Raw genomic sequence first — 15,927 nt, forward strand, 5'->3', positions numbered from 1 at the left:
TTTGTCACTTTAAGGGTACACTAACCCCTGAGCATTTGACACTGGTAGAAACCCAGGTACACCAATGCCACAAAAGAGAAAAAGAAATCACCCCCACCCCCGAGCTGGTCTTGGGTTAGCAGGAAGGCGTGAGGAGTGATCTTTAGGGAAATGTCTTCCTGAAAAGAGGATGTGGCTTGGGCCAGCCCAACTCCTGAAGAAGCACACAAATGACTGACACAGTACACTCTGTGGCGATGACAGACCGTGTGGGATCCTTGAAGGAGGTTTGAAAAGGTAACCCCGGTGTCCTCTGTCTCTCTATTGGCAGGTGTCAGTCTCTGAGTTAAAACTTGGAGGACCTGCGATGAGTCTCTAAGTGGTGCCTATTGGGTCAGACCATATTATCACACACACACACACACACACACACACACACACACACACACACACACACACACACCCTTCCATCCCTTCTCAGTCAAAACTGAAAAGGATCAAAACTATGTCCCCTCCTCCAGACTTGCCTCAGGAATGAATTGAAATTTCTCTCCTGGCTTCTTCCGAGGTCTAGCCTGTAGACACAAAGGAAAGCACCCCGTTACTGTTATAAAGACCCAAAGCTCACATGATGAGGAGCCGCTTCCAGATCTGTATGTACTTGGGCATGCAGCACCTAGCGGGTTATCCAAGAAGGCACGCGAGACAGAAGCAGGCTTTACGGCCGCACTTTTGATGCCTGCCGTAAGCACCTCCCTAGACTTTGGCTTGGATGTCCATCCTTAGCCATCCACACCATGTAGCTGACTGGTGGTGGGGACACTGGAAGCCGCTCAGGGCCACCGTCCAGAAGAATAAAGGAAGGAGACATTGTTGAGTACTGCGTGAGAGAGCCATTCTGAGGGGGCCCTCTGGACTGTGCCCACAGAGCATCAGGGAGCCAGGGCCAGGGGAGCGTGTTGTTTTCTCCATATTGTTTGCCACAGTCAGGATGGCCTGGTTGCAATGGCTAACTCTTGAGGGTTATGAGAAAGGATGAAGAAATCATGAAAGACAAGCCAGAAAGTCAATGGGGGTCGCAAAAGCAAACCCCTCTCGACCCCAGCCACACTGATGCAGGCCTCTCAAGGAGGTGCCCTAACAGACACTGAGAGTGAAAGGGCCTGGACCTTGGCAGTGATGAAGGGGAACATGATGCTGCTGATAAGGCAGGGCAACTTGGTGGTTTTGATTCTAATTATCGAGTAGCCGACATGGACAGGTTTTCTTTGCCTATGGAGGAGCCTATGAAACAGACGGCATTGGTACTTTACCTGGCCTGGGGGCAATAAAGTGACAGTGTCATTTCCATGTAAGGGGACATAGGATGGGAGGGCCCTAGTGCCCCCATCACGTGTGTTCTACCACTACTACCTACCCTTCCCAGGTTCCTCAAGGCTCATCATGAGATGCACCTTAAAAAAGAAAAGAACAAGAAAATGGAAAACTTGCACACAGAGTGAATTGTAAAGCACACACAAACCCCACCAGCACAATTTATTAAACATAATATAAATGCAATCCTCATTTTCCAACTCCCATACCAGCCTTACTCTGCTAAGACCAACTAGAAGGAGCTCTTCCATTGAGAGTGGGTGAGAATGTTTTCTATAGACATACCTACACGTGGCTTACAAGGGTTCTCAGGAGGTACCCGGAGAAGAAAGGCGCAACAAATACCATCCGCAGCTGAGCTCTTGGGGTACAAGAGCAGAGCCCTGGGATTGAGGCTAGTCCCTTACTGTGCAGGAGAGTTATGGACACAGAGCTGGAACATGCAAGAAAAGAGAATTTGAAAACTGAGGGATGGGAAGAAGAAGCCTTTCCCTATCTCTATTGCACTACAGAAAGAACCCATCTAGAGTAAGAAGCTGCTCTGTTTCCTGGGATGTGATTGAACTATTGTTATAAAGCACCCTGGGGATGAGGGGAGGCAGTCCTTTGCCTTTAACTGCTTCTGAGAAGACAGAACCTAGGGGAAAAGAAAGAGGAAAGTCAAGGCGTAGCTTTCCTTCTCCCCCCACCCCGGCCCAGTACCTCTGCCTATTGCGGGTTACCCGTACACTAGCTAACATGTAAGCAACTAGCCGGGTGGCTTCCTGAGAGCTGATTTCCGTCAGCACCTGGGGCAGGCAGCCCCTGAGGTAGGGCAGGCTTCCAAGGTGAGCAGCAGATGTGCAGCCACATCATTGCCTAGGCAACTCCCCAGCTTAGCCTCTCTTTGAATTCAGTGCTGAGCTGAGGCCCAGGGAAGACAGAAACTTGGAGTTGCTCACAGGCAGGTGCTAATCTTTCAGGTGAAGGAAAGGGTCTCCAAATGGCCAGGGCTTGACAGCCTGCTTCTTCATAGGAAAATAATCCAAGTGACCCGGGGTTTGAGGAGGGGGGGAAGGCTGAGACATCCTGATTCTCTTGATACCACCGATGACAAAGGAATGGCACCTGCTGAAGGAAGCCCTCATTCCCTCTTGTGATGTTGTGGCTTTGATGTTGGTTATATGGGGGACACAGGACAGCAGAGTGGTAATGGGAAGAATGTGAGAAATGGAGCTAAATCACAGGCTGAACCTTTCAACCAGACCTGACTACGCTGCTGATAGGTGCAACGTCTGAGTCACCGGTCCCTCAGAAAGTAGTCATTGTAATTCGGTCACCAGAGACATGGTCAAGCTTGAACTTGTCAGTTGCCTTGCTAAGTCAGCAAAGGCTAGAAGACTCTTTGGCTCCTCTTATGGTTGATAGATGGATGAAACAGGCTTTTTCTTTTTTAATCTTTTCTGTTTTCTGTCTCCGTGTCTGGCCTCAAGTCTTCAAAGACTGCCAGGTTAAAAGCCAAGTAGACAGGCTTTCAAATGTTTATAATGGCCAAATATTAGTTATATGTTTATATTTTTCCATTCTATCACATATACATTATCACAAAGGATAAGAAAAACCCAAGTGGAAGGACAGAAATGCCTACCAATCACATTTAATGTTGGTCACTAATTTTGTGCATGTATGTATCTCTACTACATACTCAGGGGTTTCATATACACTGCTTCTTGGAGATTTAGCCCAGGAAATCTTGTAAAAATTCCTTTTAGGAGGCCACTTATTTTTCTCTGGTTGCCTTTATGACGTCTTGGGAGGGGCTCTCTACTGTTAGGAAATAACCAGGAGTATAAATTTAAAGATACTGGGAACCCTCGCCATCCTAAGAATTAAACTATTAGTGGAGAATCACACTGCACGCTACAGGACCATTTATCTTCCAGTTAGTTCCCTTCAGGACATATTACATGAAGCCACCACCGAGACAGGCACAAAGGCAAAGGACCTGCTTTGCAACTTGGACAAAGTCACTAAACACTTCTCTGAATTTGCCTCCCTGTTTGGTAACTGAAAACAAACATGGTTGCCTCACTTTTGACAAATGGAGGCTGTTTGTCTGTGTGGAAGTATCCAGTATGACATATTTCTTGGGTTTAGCATAGATAGAACTTAGTATTGCTGTTGGCGTCTGTCCCTGGGGCTGCCTTCGAACAGTTTCTGTGTTAAAATCAAGTTGAAGATACTTATGGTATCTGGCCTCCAACCTTCAAGATGCTCTAGTAAGAGCCAAGTGGCTTCCCCACCGGCTTTCAAATATTGCTGGGTAGGCTGTTTTCTCTCAGACCCCAGGAAGGGCTGATGCTGTAGAAGCCACCTCCTTCTGGAGCACAGCAGAGTGACAGCTGCTGGAAACCCTGGCAGAAGACTGGTGGGTATGGACCTTCTAGGCCCATCTTTTTCCCCTTGAAGGCGCTCCTTAATCTCTTCAACTAAGTTCTCTTTGGGTCCTTTCACCAGGGGTGTGCCTTCTCACTTTAATGGCTGCTACCTTTTGTTTGGGTTACCTGCCCCCCCACTCCCCCCCCCCGTCAAGTCTGGTGTTCTTGAGGCTGTCAGTTTTGCTTCTAAAATAGTTGGGGTACTTGCCCCCCAAAGCTCTGGATGCTTGCTGTCAAAATGGCACTCTTAGTTTTTTTGTTTTTTTTTTTTTTCAGCTTTTTATAGATTCAGCTGTTAGAACTTCACAGTAAATATCACATTGCAGTTTCTCAATTCTTGTTGTAATTATTGAGGTAAAAACAATACTGTAAAACTCGCTACATTTTCTTAATGTTCTTCTCTACATGATCCATTGTCATGGGGTGGTTTTTCCAATGAAAAATAATACAATAGCTTTAATAACATAAAAGGTGCCACATGGCACAATTGGATCAATGCAATTCATTAAAGTTTCCTGTGATTTATCATTTCCTCTCTCTCTCTCTCTCTCTCTCTCTCTCTCTCTCTCTCTCTCTCTCTCTTTTACATACATGTTACTATCACAAAGGGGCACAGTAGTCACACATTCACACCAACCACATATCCAGACTAAATTTCCATAGTACAGATTTTTTAATTTTTAATTTGTTTTTTTTTTGCAGGAGTTGATTTTTCAGTTCTTGGTTTTACATTTACGTAGGAATTCTGATTTATGAAGTGTCTATTTACTTCCAATACTGCTGCTCTCTACCCAAGCTTCTGCTCCTCATAAGTACGTCACGTGCACCTCCTGAACCTGTTCAGGGTTTATGTGATGGGTTTGCCTCCACAATGTCAGCACTCGCGGTGCCCATCCACATATGGGTAGATCTTCCTGGATCTCAGTTCTTAGGGCCACTTCTGATGGTCTTAGGTGACCCCTGTGAATGCACCGCTGATTGACCGCACTCCACCCCCAGAAGAGGCCGAGACTCCCAGGTTGAGAACACTGCTTTAGATCGTTTCTGAAGTCATCTCTCCCAAACTTCTTAACTGCTCAGAACCTGCCCCTATTGAAGCTGGGGGTGGAGGGGACGCTTTTTCACATGTCTTCTTTGTGCCTGGGTCAGGACAAAGTAAGCCATATTCCTGTTCCTTTCACTTGTTATCCAGAGGTTTTTCCCTTTTACTCTTAGCTCCTGCCCCTATCCAGGTGTCTCTGACCTAATGCCCTCTCTTCTCTGGATCCTGCCTTTTTCCTCTTTGCCTCTGTTATTTTTATCTACCAATCTAAGGAATTTTTTTTTTTTTTTGGTTCCCCAAAGATGGCTGGATTCCTTTGCCTTCTTGTAGATGTTTTTGCCTGTATCATTTTTTTTCTTTTACTTTTATGCTAATAGGATCCCCCACAAGGATTCGGGCATCTGAGAGAATAAAGAGACAGAATTCTGTTAGACTGTTCCTGCTTTCCTCCCATCTGTGTCCACTTCCCTTGCTTGAGTTGGGATCAGCAGGTAGCAAAGGTGTGGGGGCGGGGGATCGTCCAAGGAGCAAGGGTTTTTATGCCTTGCAATAGTGCCAGGCTCATTCAAACTGTTCAGCCAAAGTACTGTGACTTCCTTAGAGCTAATTTCTTCCAGGAGTTTCTTGTAGGTCTGGGTAGAGGAGGGAAGGAAAGAAGGGTGGGGGAGGGGACTAGGATTTCTCTATCCCTTCCTCAATCAATGCACATGGGCCTGTTTATTGGGATACATGCGTCCACATAAAGACAAGAGAGTTGGCTCTGCCTGCTCTCCGGTTCCTGCAGATGTGAACTAAAGAATGGAACTTACACAAGAATGAAGACGGATGTGTAGCTGGCTTCCCAGAGCGCAGCCAGGCCTGCTGGACATGAAGTCAGGGTCTTCAACCTGGGTTGACTATGGCTATGCATCTGTCTGGGTCTCTTTCCCATCAAGGAAATGCCCCCATTCTGGCCCATTCCCCCAAGCTCTGCTCGGACTCTGGGAAGTGTTTCCCTCTGCACCCTCATAAGTACCCACCGAGGCAGGAAGGTCTAAGACAGTAAGAGTGTATTAAGGGTGTTCTTGATGCCCAGTTATGGTAGCCTGCCTCGCCCGTACCTTTTTTGAAAGGATCTTTTTAGCGGCTGAAATGGTGCACGTATTCATAGTGTCCCAGCATAGCCATCCTCCCTTGCTTCTGCCTCAGAAACACTGTGGTAAGCACACACAAGTCAAGAAGAACCATTTAGCACAGAAAAGAGAAAGTGAAAAGGGTTGGGTGTGTGTGCAAAAAAATAGAAAAGCCCTTTCTGTAAATCATCTGAATGCCAGTTTCCAGGATCATCCTTCCTACGGTGATGGGAAAGTGCATGCTAGTAGGTAGATGGTTTGGGCTAGGATCCCAGCTGATGAGTGGGTGGCCCTGACCCTGGAGGTCATCTGCAGAAGTTGATGATGCATCCTCACTTCATGGCACTGCACAAAGTGTAGGGCCAAATTCTCTGTGTCCTGTCCTCCTCCCCAAGGAAAAGCCCTGTTTCTCCCAGTGTTGTGTTCCAAGTCTGCTCGCAATCATGGGGAAATCCTCTGTATGCCTGACACAAAGAGGCAGGATGACTCCAGCCACCATGTTCCTTTCTAGAGGAAATGAAGACAGAACATGGTATCTCCTTTGCTGGAGACAGAAGGGTGTGCAAAGAAAAGAAACACTAATGACGTTTGTATGTTGGTCGATCACACATGTTTTCAGGAGGAGTTAGAGTTCCCACTGTAACCCATGGCCAGTGGTGCTGGCCTTCTTCGTCTTTTCACTTTGGTTTAGCTTCTCAGGTATTTCAACCCCCTCCCTCCCTTCACAGGAAACATCTTGTAGCAACAGAGGAGATAGATTTACAGTATTTGTAGAATTCTCAGCTCAGCACAGTTCTCTTTAATTACACAGGATTATATCTCGGAACTATTCCAGTTCCTCTGCTCCCAAGAGACTTTCCTCTTCCAGGAAACTTGCTTTGACTGCCTGGGTGGAGTCAAATTTGAAGGGCACATCATGTGGCTCAGATGTCCCTGGCCCCCTCTCCAGACTTAATACAGATAGGGCCCCATAAACGTTCAACGAAGAGCCAGCTAGTGCAACTTCATCCAGTTAGGACTGCTGTTAGTTCCCTTCCTCCCGCCCTGGGAAGTGAGCAGAGAAACTGTCTTGGATTTGTATCCACTCATGGACATAAGAAAGCAGATCACTGCTTTCTTCCTCCAGTGGACCCCAGAAAAACAGCATTTAAAGATGGAAGAGCAGGAGAGGGGAATGTTCTAGATAGAATACTGAGATGTCATAACAGCTAATGAAAATGAAGCTATGACTCTGAGAGAGCAGGAGGAGAGGTATGAGAGGGGGGTTAGAGAGAGGGAAGGGAGAAATGTTGTGACTATAATCTCAAAAACAGAATTGATAGACATGTAAAGCTGTCACCTGTGCTGCCATCACGTGCCATCCTGGCTGTCCCTACTCCATTTACGGCTGAGGTTGCATGTTAGTATCCTCTCCAAAGTCCCCCTCTGTAGAGTAAGTTCACTCATTTCAAAGATCCTGCTATTGTTTCTGCCTAAAATATTTGCAATTAATTCAAAGATTGCCTGCTAATGTAGGCGACTATTAAGAATGCAGAGGACTATACCTGCAAAGATTGGAATTCTAGCACATTTAAAAGTGAAGGGAACGTTTTACCCAGGATGACCTAAAATCATTTGGTAAGCATGACTGTTCCATTGATTGTGTGAGAAAATATGCTTTCTTGAAAAAAAAAAAAAAAAAGTGTAGGCACTTTTTTTTTGGTGACTTTCTATACATCACGACAAAAGTGACTGGAAATGACAGAACTTTAAAGCATTTTTCATAAAGACACTTAAAGAATGCTGACCTGTCTACCTTCTCAAATTCAAAAAAAAAATGTGTAGAGAAAAAAGATTGAAATTTTTTTTGATGAACACACTTGGGTATGTTTTAGCATTTTTTCCTTTTTTTATTAGATATTTTCTATATTTCAGATGTTATCCCCTCCACACCCCACTCTCATTCCCCTCCTTCTCCCCTTACCTCCATGAATGTGCTCCCTCTCTCAACTACTCTCTCCACCTCAGTGCCTTGGCATTCCCCTACACTGGGGAAACAAGCCTTCACTGGACCAAAGGCCTCTCCTCCCATAGATGCCAAAGAAAGCTATATCCTCTGCTACACATGCACCTGGAGCCATGGGTTTCTCCATGTGTGCTCACTGGTTGGTGTTTTAGTCCCTGGGATCTCTGGTGCGCGGGGGGGGGGGGGGGCGGTTGGATGGTTGATAATGTTGTTCTTCCCATGGTGTTGCAGACCCTTTCAGTTCCTTCGGTCCTTTTTCTAGCTTCTTCATTGGGGTCCCCATGTTCAGTCCGATGGTTAGCTGCAAGCATTTTTGTTTGTTCCAAGTATGTTACACTATTTTAGCTTCCATGGTTGTTGCAAGTTCATAAATGTAGCCAGGGTAAACATACCATGGTGGTCAGTATTCAAACTCCAGACATTATCCAAGGACTATATTTGCCTGGACCATAGCCCTATGGCATAGCATCCTGCCCTCTGGTTCAGGCAAAAGAAAAAAATCTCTGGTTTGAGCTCTTTTCAGCTAGGATTCTGCTGACTCCTTTTCCTCAACGCTGTGGTTTATGGCATCTTTTAAATTATTCCCCCGTGTCCTGAACAAAGCCCTTGAAAAGGAGAAAGAGAGCTCCCTTTAGGAATTAACTATGTATGGGAAACGAGAAACTGGAGATTTTGTAACCAAGGTATCTCCAGGAAGGCTGTCTAATCTCTTTAGTAAAGGGGTAACAGAGAAGTGTCTAGACAGTTTCTTCCAGTCACTTATACAGTAACCAAGAAATAGAGGGCCTTGAATTTCTCCCAGGAGCAGCTGGGGAAGGCCTGAGAGAGCAAATCTGTAGCCACAGCTGAAATCCATTTCTCTTGAGGGCAAGCAGGAAGCTTTTTTTTAATGGAATTACTACATCTGGCACTTCTTTTTCCTATTTCTTATTTTGGGGATAATAATATTATAATTACAACATTTCTCCCTTTCTTCCTTCCAAACTCTCCCATATAACTCTCATCCCACTGGCCCCCACAAAGTCCCTCCCATCACCCTCCTTTTCTCTTCTGAGGGAGTAGAGGCACCTCTGAATAGCTCTGACCCTGGCGCATCAAGTCTCTATATAGCTAGGCTCATAATCTCCCACAGAGCCAGAAAAGACAGCCCAGTTAGGGGAAGCATATTCCACAAACAGGCAACAGCTTCAGGGATAGATCCCACTCCAATTGTTAGGGGACCCATATGAAGACTGAACTGCACATATGTCACATACATGGGTGGGGAGTGGCTAGGTCCAACCCACGCAATGCTCTTTGGTCTCTGAGAGGATATCAGGGGATAGAAACTGCACAGGAAGACCAACAGTCAACACAGTGCAAGCCTGTTTGCTGTCATTTTGCAAAACAATTATGCACATCAGAAGGTACCAGATTACTTGCCCATGTGCCAGTAAGTACTGGTGCTCGTCACTTGTTGTGAAGTGTATTCTCCCTGGGGAAAATGAGAATGAACAAGATGCAAACAGTGTCTTTATACTGGGCTGGAAATGGTTCAGGCCTCATAAAACCCCTGAGGGCTTTTCAAAGACATGCAAGGGTCACCACAGCAGTTTGGAAAACCAATACCTGGGAATACAGTCTTAAAGTAGAATTCCAAGAATGCACCCACATTAACAGGGAAAGAAAGAAAATGTGTGGTTGCTGAGGACCGCTTCCTCAGGCAGAGGCATGACCTTCAGCAGCAGATATCCCCAGGAAGCATAATATCGCATTCCCTGTGTACATATAAGTTCCAATTCTCTCTATAATATTGGCTTTTAAATAGGCATTGCCAGTATCCAAAGATCTAGATGAGAGCTGGTCTTCAGGGTTGTCATCTTTCTGGTCTAATTATTCAATCACTGCCTGTGATTAAAATTTTGGAATTATGTAGGTTTTTTTTTTGTTTTGTTCTCCATTTTGGTTTTGTGGGATAGGGTTCTCTGTGGAGGACTGGCTGTCCTAGAACACATTCTGTAGACCAGGCTAGCCTTGAACTTGAGATCTGCTGGCCTCTGCCTCCTGGGTGCTTGGATTAAAGGTGTGCACCACCACTGCCTGGCTTTGGAATTACATTTTTTAAAAAAATAAATAAATAAATAAATAAATAAAACGAACATCTCATTTCTTTTAGATAAACTTGGCTTTCCCAAAATGATATTCAGTAATGGGGGTGGGGGGGGATAGACTAAAATTTAAATCCTCTTTGAAGGATGAAAATATGCTCAGCAATAAGTGAACTGACCTGCTAAGTGTCTGTGTTAACTGCGGTGCTCAGTGCCAAGAACGAGAAGCTAAAAGAATAGGGTGTGTTCTCTGACATCAGTCACTAAAGACTGATGGGTTGTTCCCAAAATAAAATTTAAAACAACAAAATTAAAAGCACTTTATAAGTTTAAAAAAAAAAGAACGAGAAGCACAGACACAGCCCCCATCAAGTAATAAAATGGGCAGGGGGACCATCATTTAAAACCCAGTCTAGCAAACGTCCAGTTGAAGAAGGACCAAGTTGGGTTGAGGGCAGGTGACTTGCTCTAAAAGAAGTCTAAAAGAAGCATGCCACCTTTGCTGAAAAGCTCAGGTTGATGGCTAATTGGGTTGGTTGGAGGTAGCTTATTATTTCAGAGACTCAAAGCACTTATCTATGAAATGTTGATACTTTTATCTTCGGAAGGCTGGGTGGGATGTTTGTCAACTGCTAGTAGGCTACCTACTACCTGATAGGTGTCCAAAATTGGTTAGCATATTGCCACCCGCCCTAGAAGTCCCATGCAGCAAGAGCATGTCGATGTATCCTGCCACATCTGCAGCAGAGAAGCACCTTTCATAGTAGCAGATGTAGTTTAACCTGCTGCTCAACCCCCAGCAACATGCAACTGGAATAAGATAAAAGGCAGCCAAAATGCTGGCTTATGAGATCCCTTTCCCTGCTGGGTTCCAGACTCCTCCTGCAGCCAGCTCTGTGCTCATCAACCCAGTGTGAAATGCTGATGAATGAATAGAAGCCAGGTAAGAACCTATCCCGTGGTCCTGAACCTAAATCAACCACTATGAACCACACGAAAACAGGACAAGACATTAGATTGGATCTTCCAGAAGGTCTTTGTTGCAATGTTCTCCATCATTGAAAAAAAGATCACATTTTCAAATAAGGGAAATAGCAGCACAGCTTATTGAAATGTTACAAGCGAATTCTCACTTCTCCTTCTAAGAACAATATGAAATGCCCCCCAACACATAACTGTAAAATGCCTTTAAAAAAAAAAAAGCACCATGAAATTCTACAAAAAAAAAAAAAAAAAAAAAAAAAAAAAAGGTAAAACATCCCCACACATGGGTTTATGGTTGGTCATCACTGGGTCCCTGCCTGCAGCTCTGGGACAAAAAGGAAACAGAGGTTAGCATTTGGGGTAGTTTGCATATCACATCTAGGCAACTTCCTTCCAGCTAGAGCCCCACACATGGGACAGACCATGTGGCAGCATCTATGGTGCAAGTCTACTGAGCTGATGGACTACAAGTTTCTTTTCTAATGCACAGGACAGGAAACAAAGAACTTAAGGACAAAGAACACAAAGGTGTCCCCATCTTCGGCACCTGTGAAAAAGATAACCACTACCCAGAAAGTCAAAGATACCTCCCACTTCTCTCTATACCACTAAGCTGGTGTCATATGGCCTACCCACGTGGAAGAAGCCCGTGGAGCAAGGGAAAAGGTCACAGTGGGATGACATGACTACCACACCAGGACAGAGTGCAGGGCTCTATCAGAGCCGTGTCGCCGCCACGGTGTATGCAGACCCAACAGTACTTGAAATGCCAAATGAAAGTGGCCTTTGTTTTAGAGCTCAGCTGTGCGCCATTTTGAGGCCATTGTTAATAAGCTAGCTCTTGTGCTATATCAGCAGAGGCTTCTCCTGCCCACCCGCAGCCTCTTGGATTTGCAGACTCCTGTATCCTAACAGTGAGAAAGACCCCCAGACAGGAAGCATTGGCAAAATGCAGAAAGCCAGATGGCAGAAGACAGTGGGGTTTGTTTGTCTTTTACAGAGAGGCTTTGTGAGCTTGTTTTGCTTTTCCTTTCAGTGTCTTTGATGTTGAAACCACCCTGCACACTAGATGGTTAATGTCATTCCCAGTCCAGTGAGCCACAAGTGCTTCAACCAGAATCCTGTCCCCAGACCAAGCATATGAATAGGTATTGGGCAGCTTTGACTCCCCAGGAAATGATGCCTCAGAACTGGGAACAGTTGTTTGCTAATGCTTAACACAACTAGAACATCCCACATGAGGTTGCCCCCAGGGAACCTGAGAGGTCATTTTCTACACACGTGTGACTTTAAGTACCAGGAGGAGGGAGTGGGGGAGAACATAAATTCATAATGCTTGAATCAAGGGAACATTTAGTACAGGAGATGCAGATGGCAGTGGCTTACAGTTTTTGACTAGTCTTAACACCATTGCCCTGGTGACCTCACCCCCAACCCCAAAAACAAAACAAACAAACAAAAAAAAAAAAGCCCCCTGCACTGTGTGTTGTGCAGAGCAACAGTGTGCTAAGAGCTAGCATGGTGGTGGATAGAGCCCATATTGGGTGTGTTCCTAATTTGGACACCAGTCTTTCAAATACATCTGGTCTCCATCAACCGCACAGAACACAAATACTGGGGGGGGGGGTGGGAATGGGGCCATTAATCAATATGCAGAAATCCAACTTAATAATCTTCTGGTTAACTCACGGACTAGGGAATGTCTCCTCAGAGAAATGTACAACTGGGAAAGGTTTTGGTAATACTCTGTGCTCCGTTCCTGTGGTGTGCAGGGGAGGTCCAGGGAAAACTCTGTGCCTGTGAACACAGGCATGGGTGGGGAAAAGCACAAGCAATAGTGGTCCCAGGTACCTGTATTATAGGCTAGGGACCCCTTTCGCACCACACACACCACACACACCACACATTTACACATTGCACAGCCCTATAGCCAAGCTGAAACCTGGTAGAGTGAATCACTACTGAGTTAGGTCTGGGAATATTATATTTGTATAATGTCTATATAATATATATCATAATAATTATATAATTGTATATAATAGCCTCTCCAAGCTATCCCCCGGCTCTCACTAGTAAGCCTCCAGACAAGAGTACAATTCGGTACTCAGCTGTCAAACAAAGCACAAAATTGCCCACCTAAGTTACCAAACGTGTGCTCTTTCCATGTCTAACATCCATACATTTATTCTGGGATTAAGATGGGCAAGGGTTATTGAGGGGAAAAGGGTAGGCTGGGCTGGTATTTGTACATAACATGGTAACATGTTGCAGCTGTCTTATCACACATGTTCTGTACACTGTTTGCTCCCCCTGCTTACAGGGGTAACATTGATGTAACTTCCAAACAACCAACACCTTCAGGCTTAGTTAGCATGCATACATGAAATGAAACCTCTCATGCTACCATCAACTTCTCCTTTGGAGAGTACGTCATAGTTTTTGGAACACTTTGTCCACATACTCAATCCATTGAGGTTCTTCTCTGACATCATTCAGAACCATTATCCAACACTCAGAGGATGGGTGGTGACGCACTCTCCATCCAAGGTTACATTTGCGTCTCAGTATTACCGTGGTTTGATTCTTACAAATACATCTGTGCATACACTGACTCATGTACCTGTTCCGCTTGATTGATTGTGTGTGTAAGACTTCTGAGTTGCCTAGTTCTTACTCTATGATGAGTTTCTGCAAGAGAATCAGGTAAAGTGCAAAGGAGTGCCTTGGAGGGGCATTTCTAGCAACACGGCAAAGGCTCTGAGTACAGCATCCCGAAGCCAAAAGCCTGCAGTTGACAGCTTCAGGGGTAAGCTTTTAGGCCAGCTTTACCCCCCAAATTTTACTCCCTGTTGGGGGTAAAAAAAATCTATCTTCCCCTCACCTCTGTCAACTGTGCTCATGAAGCTTGTAAGATGTGTGCACGCATACAATCACACACACACACACAAGCACTCTCAGTCCCAAGGGTACGTGTTGTGGACATCATAGCAAAATTGAAAGCAGACTCTTACCACGTTCTCGCTGTGCCCTACTGGTAAGTTGCTTAGCCTCCCTGAGTCTCTGTGCCCTCCTCTAAACAAAGGGTTTGTAAATACTTCCAACTGAGGTTTCAATGAGTGCCATCGAATGCCCAATTCAGTGCCAAGTCCATAAAAGGCACAGGACAATAGACCTAGTGCCAGCAGTTTTAACACAACCAAAAAGATGATGCAAGGTACCATGCAACGGAAAATGGGTGAGATCCGTGTGCAGTTTCATCAGAAAACTGGTCAGAATAGAAAAGTCCCACTTACCTACCTATTTCCTAAAACACAATGAGCCAAGCTGGACCCTTCCCATGATTAAAAACCCAGCATCCACATCATGTTCTCTGAGTCTACAACACTATGTGGAACACCAATGAGCCAATGTTCTGCTCTGATGGAATGATCCCAGAAAAACCCTTGACAGAAAAGGCCTCACCGTACTGATTCCTATTTGATTTCTCAAATAATTAAGATCCTGAAGGTTTCCCTGAGAGCTGGGAAACGGGCTTCTGTGCTCCAAGAAGCAGGGTAGGGACAGCTGGAAGCAGTGCATTTTGGGAAAGTGGGCAGGGGAAATGAGTCTTCCATGGATGGTACCAGTGGTCAAAGACGCAGTGGACATACTTTGCCCTCGGTTAGAAAATGGTAGACAGTCTCTGGAAGTCTTCGCTTGTGCTGTGATCTCTTGTTAAATATGCTCTGTTAGTTATAGGAAAATTCCATGAAAATCCCCAAAAGACAGTAGTGAGTCTTGAAGACCCATAGCCAGCAGTTTCCTCATGTTACAGGATTCGGATGTTTAAGTGCAGAGTGCCCTAGCTGAACCAACATGCAGACAAATCCAATTAAAGCGGACACATCCACAGGTGAGGTAAGGCCTACTATGAATTTCTCCTTTCTGGTAAAAAAAAAAAAAAAAAAAAAAAAAAAAATCCATTAAATCTGCCTCCCAAACCCTACAGCTCACTCTTTCCTACAATGGTCCTTCACTGAATACTGTAACAGGTTAAACAATCATAGCAATCCCATGTTGATCATTGTTTCCCTAGAAACACCGATGAGGGAGTTAGCATTGTGGTGGTTAACAGGTGTGGGGTGAACAGGAGAGGAAGGTTGTGTTTCCATGAGAAAGGCAAAACAAAACATAGTCATACAATGAAACTGATAAAGGCAGCGTGAAACACAAGGACAAAAATGAAATCTTTTAAATACTTCTTTTCAGTATTGTTTTAAATGTGTTAATGGCACTTAAGCTGCAAACAACTTAAACCATTTCAACCTTACAAGAGTTTGGTGAGAGATTCCTTTTCCTTTTGTATGGAAACAGCAAGATTGGGTCTCATAGTTAAGTGTACTCTAAGACACCCAAAAGGACAGGAAGCCCTGAGATGGAACAATGCCGTGGTCCTCCTCGGCGTGTCTCACAAACACGAGATGTCTATTTTTATCTTTATTTTTTTTAAAAAAAATTAGGTTCAGCTAGACAGAACAGCAAGCCACTGGCATCATGCAAAGGCAATAATTTTGGTATTTCCTCCCTCCTATCAAAACAAGTTATAATTAAAGTTCCCGTAGAAAAGTGAGTATGAATGTTCCAAAATCAGTTTATTTTTTTTACCTCCACACCCACTGAAACGCATGATCTGCCTTTCGAATGAGGCAGCGGCTGAGGCGGTGTGTTCACCAGTGCTTGCAAGCCCACCTGCATTACCTATCCCACGAGGATAAAGTTCAGTGGATGTCTGTCATTGGTTAAGAGATATCCACAGTGGGATGTGTCTATGATTTTATTTTTAATGAGAAAAGCAATTGCACCTTATAAAACGTGTGTGCTCTGATCAGTTTCCAACAAATCCCAGGTACTCTTGGGTCCCAAGGACATTCGTTTTTGGAGCAGGTGT

Source organism: Micromys minutus (assembly GCF_963924665.1).
Source record: "Micromys minutus genome assembly, chromosome: 1".
Classification (NCBI taxonomy): Eukaryota; Metazoa; Chordata; class Mammalia; order Rodentia; family Muridae; genus Micromys; species Micromys minutus.